Source organism: Triticum dicoccoides, chromosome 6B (assembly GCF_002162155.2).
Source record: "Triticum dicoccoides isolate Atlit2015 ecotype Zavitan chromosome 6B, WEW_v2.0, whole genome shotgun sequence".
NCBI lineage: Eukaryota > Viridiplantae > Streptophyta > Magnoliopsida > Poales > Poaceae > Triticum > Triticum dicoccoides.
In genome coordinates this window covers 145,803,238-145,815,000 of record NC_041391.1, presented here as the reverse complement: position 1 = coordinate 145,815,000, position 11,763 = coordinate 145,803,238, and positions in this window count along the sequence as shown.

Here is an 11,763-nt window from a genome sequence, read left to right as displayed (position 1 = left end):
TGCATGATGGATAGAATGCTAGGGGGGGGGGGGCGAGGAGGGCGTGTGCATGCACGAGAGAAAGTTAGTGCTAGCTACAAAGGTTAGAGGATTGTGTGGGTGTAAGAGACTAACAAAGATCATAATTTGATATAAAAGTGGATTATATATTTGAATAGGAGATCATAATGTTATAAACATATGCATGCATGAATATAGCGGTGATACGCGTGCCGTGGTTTTGCACATGTTATACCATAATGTGATAATGCATGGCATTTGCAACTCACAGCTAAATTTCGAACAATCTAAACCATACTATACATCAAACAATCTCACATTTAATTTGAATTTGTGATAGTGTGTGGCGTTTGCAGCTTACAACTGAATATCAAACAATCTAAACAATACTACATATTGAACAATCTCACATTTTATTTGAATTTGTGGTAATGTGTGGTGTTTGCAACTCACATCTAAATACTTGTAGGCGTAGGGGGCGGGGCACCATACATTATGTGATAAACACATTATACATATGAGACATGGTTTAGATTATGAAGATCGAGCTAGAGCTTGAAATGTACAGTGATTTGAAATCAACTTAAAGTGGATTCAAAAAATCGAGTTCGAGTTCATATAGTACACATTGTTCATATCTAACTCGAGAGTAATCATGTGGTGTGCTACGAAGATAATACACAAACGATGGTTTAACTTGACAATAATGATGATGGTAGATCTTATTTAAATAGAGAAATGAATTCAAATGGTTTGACTTCACAACAATTCGCACTAAATCAATTCGCAGCACACAAGAGAGTCTAGTCTCATGTATTTGGAGCCTCTTCCCCGACGACATCGTCCACATGAACACCTCGACGTCCCTCATCCACCGTACCGGATGAGGACCAGTCGTCCCGCCGGTTCAGCCACCCCGTCCTCCACCTCCAAGGAGCTTCCCCGACGTTCCCCTTGTCTTTCGCGCCACCTCCATAACCACACCGTCGTCTTCACCTACACCACTGGAAGAGCAGCATCATCACCGCTTCCTCGGATGAAGTTGTGGCCTAATCGGCGCCACCAAAGAGGTTGTACACTAATTCCCGTATTTTCTTCTTGATTCGATCTCACAGTACTGCCGGCGCTCGGTCCCGAGCCGACACGGGGCGGCTCCATCCACGGCGGTGTCGCTGGCCACTTCCTCCACGACGTCGCTCCCTCGGCGGCGACGTCCACATCAGTAGGAGTTGCTGCTGCTTTAGCTCTCGCTCGCGTTGCTGCTCTGCTCTTGCTCTCGGTCCCCTGCCTGGTCTACTCTTGCTACTGCTCTTGCTCTTGCTCGCGTTGCTGCTCTCGGTCTTGCTCTTGCTTGCGATGCTGCTCCGATTTAGCTACACTTTAGTCGACTGAATTGACTTTTGGGTCAGTCAATTTTTAGGGGGGGGGCTCACCAGAGTTAAGGAAGAACCAGCCGTAGCAGGGAGGGGGGCTCGCCGGAGAGGTACCCCACTATCTATCTTAGGGTTCAGGGTGGGGGCAGTGGTTGCCGGCAGTGGTGGGGTGGTGGCGAGGGGATCGCCGGAGAAAAAGCTCGGCACGGGGGGGCCTAGAGGGATGGCCGGGGCGGCGGTGGACCGATGGTGGGGAGTGGTTTCGGGGCGGCGCACCGTCGGCCGTGGGTGGCGCCGGGCGGTTGTTTGGCCGGTGGTGGCTGGCGGCTTAGGGGGGGTGGAGGTTGAAGATGAACTACATGCGCTTGATTTCGTATCCAATGGCTGGAAAATCGACTGACCAGAGATGAAAAAGTCAGTCGACTGATGTCGGTGTCAAAACCGGCGGATCTCGGGTAGGGGGTCCCGGACTGTGCGTATAGGCGGATGGTAACAGGAGACAAGGGACACGATGTTTTTACCCAGGTTCGGGCCCTCTCGATGGAGGTAAAACCCTACTCCTGCTTGATTAATATTGATGATATGGGTAGTACAAGAGTGGATCTACCACGAGATCAGAGAGGCTAAACCCTAGAAGCTAGCCTATGGTATGATTGTTGTTCGTCCTACGGACTAAAACCCTCCGGTTTATATAGACACAGGAGAGGGCTAGGGTTACATAGAGTCAGTTACAATGGGAGGAGATCTACATATCCGTATCGCCAAGCTTGCCTTCCACGCCAAGGAAAGTCCCATCCGGACACGGGACGAAGTCTTCAATCTTGTATCTTCATAGTCCAGGAGTCCGACCAAAGGTAATAGGCCGGTCATCTAGACACCCCCTAATACAGGACTCCCTCAGTAGCCCCTGAACCAGGCTTCAATGATGACGAGTCCGGCGCGCAGATTGTCTTCGGCATTGCAAGGCGGCTTCCTCCTCCGAATACTTCACAGAAGATTTTGAACACAAGGATAGTGTCCGGCTCTGCAAAATAAGTTCCACATACCACCATAGAGAGAATAATATTTGTACAAATCTAATCCACTGACGTATTCCGCAGCGTGACATCATGCCACGGCCAAGCCTTTATTCGAATCGTTTTACTGTCCCACCTCAGCGCGTTTAGCGAGGTGGTTTCCTTGGCACGTCTTGTCAAAGTAGAGGTCGTGTCCCCTTATTCCGGGATTCTCATCAATACGGGCGTGGGTAACCCAACCGTGCCATTAATCACGACGCTTGGGAGATAAGCGAGTTTTACCAGGCTGGTGGGGGTACATAGTTTCGTCCGCCCATATAAGGGGATAAGGATCCACCCTTTCCATATACGCCTTCTTCCTCCTTCGCTTCTCCATTTCCGCGCACTCGAGCTCCAGCGCCCAAGTCCGCACTTCCCACCTCAACCTTCTCCAGCCATGTCCAGAGCGGGAGGCAGGTGGATGGCCTCCTCCGTCACGGAGGGGCACATCAAAAAGTTGAGGAAGGTCGGATACTTGTCCAACGACATTGCGCACCGGCTTCCAGACGAGGGGCAACTCATCCCCACCCCCAGGCCCCATGAGAGGGTGGTGTTCCTCCCCCATTTCCTCCGCGGACTGGGCTTCCCACTCCACCCATTTGTCCGGGGGCTCATGTTCTACTACGGCCTGGATTTCCACGATCTGGCCCCGAACTTCATCCTCAACATCTCGGCGTTTATCATCGTGTGCGAGGTCTTCCTCCGCATCAAGCCCCACTTCGGCTTATGGCTGAAGACCTTCAATGTCAAGCCGAAGGTAGTGGGCAGCCGACAAGCGGAGTGCGGAGGCGCCATGGTTGGCAAGATGCCCAACGTCACATGGCTCAAGGGCTCCTTTGTGGAAACCATCAAAGGGTGGCAATCGAGGTGGTTCTACATCACCGAGCCGCGTGACCCTGAATGGGCAGCGGCCCCCGAATTCCAATCCGGCATCCCCACACGGCTCACCTCCTGGAAAGAGACGGGCCTGTCGTGGGGTAATTCGGAAGAGGTGACCGGACTCCAAACCTGCGTCCAAAACCTGGTGGACAAGAAGGTTAAACTTGTCAACGTAGTCCAGGTCATGCTCTTCCGTCGGATCCTCCCATGTCAACGACGGGCTTTTAACTTGTTGGAGTTCGACCCGGCCCAGCACCAAACTTTGTCCAGGCTCTTTGACACAACGCACGAGGACGCCTGGAAGGTGCTATTCAAGGGATCCAAGGTTCCCCCTCCCATTACCGAGGATCGCGGATTCTACGCGAAGCGCCAAGCCAGCGCGGTAAGCTTGTTTTACCCTTTACAGGATACTTGTTTTTCATAGTTTGACTCTATGCGGGATCTAAGCTCCCATTCCTTTGACAGGACTGGCAGAAGACGTCCGGACGGATCGACTGTCCGGCTCCTTTGCCCGAAGGCCCAGAAGATGCCCGCTTGGCGAAGCTGCTGGTTCCGGCACCTCACGTGGTGCCGGAGAAGAAGGCCAAGAAGAAGGCCATGGGAACTCGAAAGAGTTCTCGGCGCCTGGTGGTGTCGGATTCATCGCCCGACGACTCTGAAGCACACTCCTCCCACGAAGACGAGGAGGAGGAAGAAGAGGCCTCTCCCCCTCCAACGGGGGGAGGAAAGAAAAGGAAGGCCGCCGCAACTAGGGGGGCGGAGGGTCCAAGAAGGGAAAGACCCTTCCTCCGGACTACTCCACCAATGCCGACGACGGCGAAGAGGAGTGGCCATCCAGGGCCAAGCCCCTGGCAAAATCGTAAGTATCCGGATACCAGGATAACTCATGGCGTTCCTTTATTGCACAGTACCTCCTGACGCCGAACATAATCATGCAGTCCGCCCCAGGCCCTGCTCGATGCCTCGTCGAGCGGCTCCCTGGACTCGTCGGATGTGAACAATCTTTCACTCCCGACTGTTACCTCCCCTCTCCCTACGGACAATGTCGAGGTGGAGTCCCAAAAGGGGCCAAGCCAGGAGGAGGTGGTCCTGGAGGCGCCGCAAGGCAACCTCCCGGACTCCACGCGCAAAGGGGATAAAACCCCAAAGGGCTCTAAGTCCGGCCCTGGGCCGGACACTGCACCGGAACCTTCAGTGGTTCCGGAGTCCGGCAGGCAGCCCCCTCGTAAGAAGGGCAAGCCTACGACACCGGTGGCCTCCGTCCAACTGGAGGCACCGGATAATTTGCTGGAGGTGCTTAACGGCGCCTCCATCGACGAGGAACAACACACTATTATGAGTGGGGTGATCCAGAAGGTTCAGTCCGCCAAGAGCGGGCTGACATAAGCCTGTGCCAGCCTTCTAACAGGCTTTGAGGTATGTATTGAAGACATGTAAAAATATTACCGCATAGGCAGTAGCCGTTGATGCTCAGTTTGGTGTTCGGAAAGAAAAGTCGGACTGAGGATCTAAAAAGATATACGCAGGAGTCTAACATAAATATGTCAATATGGGAATGCAGGCTGCGCTGCTGACCTCTGCCGCACTGACTGCGAAGGTCGATGCATTGAAGCAAAGCCTCAAGCGGTCCGAGAACGAGCTCGGCCTTGCCAAGAAGCAGCTCGAGGACAAGGAAGGTAAGTAGTACCTTATGTAAGTATATAAAAATACCCGGTTGCAAATAGTGACAGGACCAACGTGAGTGTTACAGGGGCCACAACCGAGGTGGAGACCCTGAAGGAAGCGTTGTCCAAGGCCGAAGACAATGCGGCCGTGCAGCGCACCGAGCGAGAAAAGCAGGAGGCGCGGGCGGAGGAGGTGTGGAAAGAGCTCCACGCTCTTGTGAAAAAACACGAGAGTTTGGAGCTTGACTCAAAGACTCGAGAGTCCGAGCTTGCCTCGGCCCTTGAGAGCACCAAATCTGCCAAGGCCGAAGCCCAAAAAGCCCTCTAGGAAATTGAGGCAATGAAGAAGATAGCGACGGGTAAGGCATTCTTTATGCAAAGCAAGCACGTGAAAGTGAATTACTTGTTACTTACCCGAGTCTGGAGCTCTCCAGGAGCATTCGCAGATCTGCCCCGCAGTGTGTCCGCCGCCGCCGCATTCTACCGAGCCGAGGAAGGGAGCTTGACGGAGAAGGTGTTCTGGTCCCAGTATGCTGAGGCCGTACACCCGATGCCCTTAAGCGACCAGCTGAAGCAGCTGGTTGAGCTCCATAAGGCAGCTGAACAGGCCATGAAGGGCCTTATAGGTCGGCTTTGGCCTGGGGAGGCCATGCCTAGGAGCTACTTTGGGCTGGTGAGGCAGCTGGTGGATGCCTGTCCATGGCTTGAAATCATCATGCGCTCCATATGCATCGAAGGCGCCCGTAGGGCCCTCGCCCGTGTTAAAATGCACTGGGGCAAGATGGATGCTGAGAAGCTGGTGACAGATGGGCCATCGGAGGGGAAGGAGCATCGCAAGCCCGAGTTGTATTATGAGGGCGTCATGAAGGGTGCCTGCCTTATGGAAGATGAGTGTTCCAAGGATGTAATTTTTGAGTAAACTCGCTCGTGTTATCCTGTGCGCTGAAAACTTGTTCATATGCGCTAAGCAACGCTTTTTTGAATTTAAAATATTACCTTCTGTGCGGCCGTTTATTAAATCTGAGAGATGCGAGTCGTCGGCTTCTACCCCCATGCCACGAGTGATGGGGTGTTCGGGATAAACCTGAGCGCTCTTGTTCCCATTCTTGGGTCCTTCGAGGGAGGTGCTCAGCACAACGAACAAGGCAATTGAACTATAATGCTTTATCACTCTCACTTAGCCATAGAATTCTATAATTTTAAATTTCAGCGAAGCCCCTAGTATTCGGAAGACCAAGTTCGGGGCGCTATCCACGCCTAGGACGAACAAAGCCAGCTCCTCGCTCTAAGCGGCATAAGTCTTTAGGGACTCGAAAACCTCTCGAACAGCGACCGGCTCTCGCCCTACCACGACAGTCGGTTTTAGTTTTCTCTACTGAGGAGCTTAACCCAGCTCAACTGGGGCACAATCGTAGTAGTTCTCCCAGCGCTACCTTAGCCGATATAATGGAACGTAAGGTACCAAAACATGGGAGCCGGGCAAACCCAACTATTGACCCAAGACATGATTCGGAGCCGATGCATATAATGCTATAAGTTCGGGGTGCCGCACTCGTGAGAGTTTTCGGACTTCTCACATCATATTCTGGGGTACTTAAGCCCCTGGTGTATTGGCCGTACCAAAGTGTACGGTTGCATAATGTCATAACTGAACATATTTACATAAAAAATGAATGCAATAATAGACAAGAGCTATGTATTGTTTATTAAAAGGCTGCTGTGAAAGTAGAATGATACAAATGGTGCGATAAGCAAGAGATGGGATTATTTGACATGTCCCCCTCCAGGGGCAAGCTGCGAGACTTTATGTAAGACAGGTATTTAGCTCGTTATAGAGACCACCTGGACATTCGACGTAGCTTGCTGCCTCCCTGGCTGTTGCATCATGTGTTCGGCGATTGTACTGCCGGACAGGCCTTCCGGAGAGTGGAGTCCTGAAAGTAAGAAAAAAAGAAATGACCAAATCGGGAGCCCCTAGTGCGGTTGAGCCACATTTTGGGTGTGTCGTGGTTGTGCCCCTCCCCTTATGTCCATGGTATTTCCAGAGCGTAATTATGTATGCGTGGTACTAGTTTCGCAATTTCCCGAGGGCTGGGGTTGGGGCCGCATTGCTACGCTTGCGCAGAACGTGCCTGGCGGTCTTTTTGTAGGTTACTCCGGGCGTGCTTGACGGTGTCCGGACGTTTAATAGCCGGACTGGAGAATTGCCTTGAGAGGCTACTTTGTACTTCCGCGGCGAGGGCCGCCGTATGCTCCTCCGTTCAGAGAGAGCGTTCGGTGTTTCCATTGACTGTAATGACTCCTCGAGGGCCTGGAATCTTGAGCTTGAGTTATGCGTAGTGCGGCACCACATTGAACTTTGCAAATGCGGTTCGTCCGAGCAGGGCGTGATAGCCACTGCGGAACGGGACTATGTCGAAGATTAACTCCTCGCTTCGGAAATTATCCGGGGATCCGAAGACCACTTCGAGTGTAACTGAGCATGTACAGTTGGCCTCTACACCCAGTATGACGCCTTAAAGGTCGTCTTTGTGGGTTTAATCCTTGAGGGATCTCTGCCCATTTTTTGCACTATATCCTGGTAAAGCAGGTTCAGGCTGCTGCCGCCGTCCATGAGGACTCTAGTGAGGTGAAATCCGTCAATGATTGGGTCTAGAACCAATGCGTCGAATCCGCCGTGGCGGATGCTAGTGGGGTGGTCCCTTCGATCAAAAGTGATCGGGCAGGAGGACCACGGGTTGAACTTTGGGGCGACTGGCTCCAAAGCATATACGTCCCTGAGTGCACGCTTCCGCTCCCTTTTGGGGATGTGGGTTGCGTATATCATGTTCACCGTCCGCACTTGTGGGGGAAAGCCCTTCTGTCCCCTATTGTTTGGCGGCTGGGGCTCCTCCTCGTCATCGCTATGCAGCCCCTTGTCTATGTTTTCGGCAATTAACTTGCCTGCCTGCTTGAACACCCAACAATCCCTGTTGGTGTGATTGGCTGGTGTTTCAGGGGTGCCGTGTATCTGGCACGAGCGATCCAGTATTCGGTCCAAACTGGACGGGCCCGGAGTATTTCTTTTGAATGGCTTTTTCTGTTGACCGGGTTTAGAGCCTCTGAATTTGGCATTAACTGCCGTATCCTCAGCATTGTCGCCGTTAATGCGGCGCTTGTGCTTGTTGCGACGCGACCTGCCATTGTTGTCCTTGGTATCCGAATTACCAGGGCTCTTGGTCATGTTATTACTACGAGCTAGCCAGCTGTCTTCTCCCGCGCAAAAGCGGGTCATGAGTGTTGTGAGGGCTGCCATGGAGTTCGGCTTTTCCTGTCCTAGGTGCCGGGCAAGCCATTCGTCTCGGATGTTATGTTTGAAGGCTGCAAGGGCCTCTGCGTCCGGACAGTCGACTATTTGATTTTTCTTGGTTAGGAACCATGTCCAGAATTGTCTGGCCGATTCCTCTGGCTGCTGAATTATGTGGCTTAGGTCATCGGTGTCTGGTGGTCGCACATAGGTGCCCTGGAAATTGTCAAGGAATGCGGCTTCCAGGTCCTCCCAGCAACCAATTGACTCTGTTGGCAAGCTATTAAGCCAATGCCGAGCTGGTCCTTTAAGATTGAGTGGGAGGTATTTGATAGCGTGTAGATCATCACCGCGGGCCATGTGGATATGAAGGAGATAATCCTCGATCCATACCGCAGGATCTGTTGTGCCATCGTATGATTTGATGTTTACGGGCTTAAAACCCTCGGGGATTTGATGATCCATTACTTCATCTGTGAAGCATAGTGGGTGTGCGGTGCCTCTGTACTGGGCTATATCACGACGTAGCCCAAATGAGCTTTGTCTGCTGTGTTCGGCCTGGCCGTATTTGCCATGTCGGGCATGACGGTTATCGTCACGTGCCGTGGTGCCCACGCGATCCGTAGATCGATCTTGTTTGCCTTGCCTTGTCCTCCAATATGTCTCACAGGTCTGGCGCATTTCCCCGTGCCTTGGTATTTTTGAGCGACGCCGGGGTGTGGCTTGAGTGGATGGCCGAGAGGCCTCTCTGTTGCGCCCACGAGGTGGCCGGTCGGCCACGTCGTGCACTGGTGATGTAGGTTTAGGTGCTTCCTCCTCTAATCGGGGTAGCAGCCTGCGACTTGGGTAGCTCTTGGAGGGGCGTTCGAGTTCGTACTCTTCGGCCGCAAGGACTTCAGTCCATCTGTCGGCTAGCAAGTCTTGGTCAGCTCTAAGCTGCTACTATTTTTTCTTGAGGCTGCTCGCCGTGGCCATAAGCCTGCGTTGGAAACGCTCTTGTTCGACGGGATCCTCAGGCACGACAAATTCATCGTCGTCGAGGCTTGCCTCGTCTTCGGAGGGAGGCATGTAATTATCGTCCTCTACCTCTCTGTCTGCCACTCTCTCATGAGGGCTGGCTTCTCCATCCTCCTGTGCTGAATCCTGCTGGAGGGGGTTGTCTTCGGCACTGTCCGGGGTGTTATTATCTCCCGTGCAGGAATCGCCGTTTTTGCTTTGGCGGGATTTAGAGCGGCTCCGCTGACGCCGGCGCTTAGGCTGCTTCTTGGAGGGGTCATCCTCCGTTGTTTCATCACCATTCCCTTCCTTTGGGGTGTCCACCATGTATATGTCGTATGACGAGGTGGCCTTCCAGTGCCCTATAGGCGCTGGTTCTTGGTAGTCTCCTGCATCGGCGTCCATACCGTCGATGTCTTCGGAGTCGAAGTCGAGCATGTCGGTTAAATCATCGATAGTGGCTACGAAGTGGGTGGTGGGTGGGCTTTGAATTTCTTTGTCGTCTGCATCCCAACCTTGCTGAATATAGTCCGGCCAGGGCTCTCCTGATAAAGAGAGAGAGACTTTAGTGAATTCAGAATGTCGCCGAAGGGCGAGTGCTGAAAGATGTCCGTGACGGCGAACTCCATGATCGGCGCCCAATCGAGTTCGATCGGCGGGGGCGCGGAAGGTTCGGAGTCCGGAAAGGAGTCCGGCACCTTGGAGTCATGAGCTTCGCAAAGGACAAGACTGGTGTTTGGCTCGATCGCCGTAGAGATTGCAGCCCTCGAGGCGGCGTCCAGCCACCCGTCGTCGATTGGCGCAGTCGGCTCCGATCTAAGGGTCGGAGCGGACACTGGGGCGGCCTCCTAGGCACTGTTCGGCGACAGAGCTAGATCATGCCCATCGTGACAGTGTGGCACACTCGGCTGCGGCTCGAACCCGTCGAAGATCAAGTCTCCGCGGATGTCGGTCGTGTAGTTCAAACTTCCAAATCTGACCTGATGGCCAGGGGCGTAGCTTTCGATCTGCTCCAGATGGCCAAGCGAATTGGCCTGCGGTGCAAAGCCACCGAATACGAAGATCTGTCCGGGGAGAGAAGTCTCGCCCTGGACCGCATCATTGTTGATGATCGGAGGTGCCATCGGGCCTAAAGATGACGACACAGAGGAACTCTCAATGAAAGCACCAATGTCGGTGTCAAAACCGGCGGATCTCGGGTAGGGGGTCCCGAACTGTGCGTCTAGGCGGATGGTAACAGGAGACAAGGGACACGATGTTTTTTACCCAAGTTCGGGACCTATCGATGGAGGTAAAACCCTACTCCTGCTTGATTAATATTGATGATATGGGTAGTACAAGAGTGGATCTACCACGAGATCAGAGAGGCTAAACCCTAGAAGTTAGCCTATGGTATGATTGTTGTTCGTCCTACGGACTAAAACCCTCCGGTTTATATAGACACCGGAGAGGGCTAGGGTTACACAGAGTCGGTTACAATGGGAGGAGATCTACATATCCGTATCGCCAAGCCTGCCTTCCACGCCAAGGAAAGTCCCATCCGGACACTGGACGAAGTCTTCAATCTTGTATCTTCATAGTCCAGGAGTCCGACCAAAGGTCATAGTCCGGTCATCCGGACACCCCCTAATCCAGGACTCCCTCAACTGACGTGTAGCCTCACCTGATGCTGCTACACGACCAGCTGCCCCTGCTCTCGCACGTGCTACTACTGCTGCTACTGCTTTTCTGCTACTAGTGCGTTTAGTTTCAACAGTAAAATCCAGTTTCGACAGCAAAATTCACTTTCGACAGTTAAGTTCAGTTTCAATAGTTAAATTCAGTTTCGATAGTTAAGTTAAGAGATAAGCGGCTGATGTATTTTACATCTAGCACTTTGTGGTTATGTATTTTACGTCATCTATTGGAGATGCTATTAAAATTCCACTTAGGTTAACGTTGTCTCTCCTGTCCTGCTTTAGCCTCGGCATCGTACAACTCACCGGAGCTCACTACAAAAAAAAGACACATCCGTGACATTTTGGGTCGAACGAATTTTTTTCCTGTCATACTTATGACACTTCTATGACGATAATTGTGACAAAACCCGGTATCATCATACATGTGGTGGGCTCCTACTTCTATGACAAAAAATCATGACAGAAAATGGGCTTTTCGTCCTGGGCGGGCCGGAGGCGTAGCTGCATGACATTCTTTGGGCCGTCCATGACGGAAAAAACCGTGCTAGAAGCGAGGGCGAGGAAAATTTCAGGGAGTTCCCGGTAACGGTGGGTGGTCGGGGGCTGAGCGATGCGTGTTTCTCTCGTACACGTACGCGCGTGTGTGCGAGGCGTTGGGCTCTAACTGAACCGGAGCGAGGCGTTGGGCTCTAACTGAACCCAAGCGATTGCACTGCAGGCTACGCGTTACTGAACCCGAGCGATCGATCGATGGCTGTTAACTGAACCCGATCGAGCGATTCCTTCTCTACTGCTGCTAACTGAAGCCGGTCGATGCTGCCTCTGGATGAA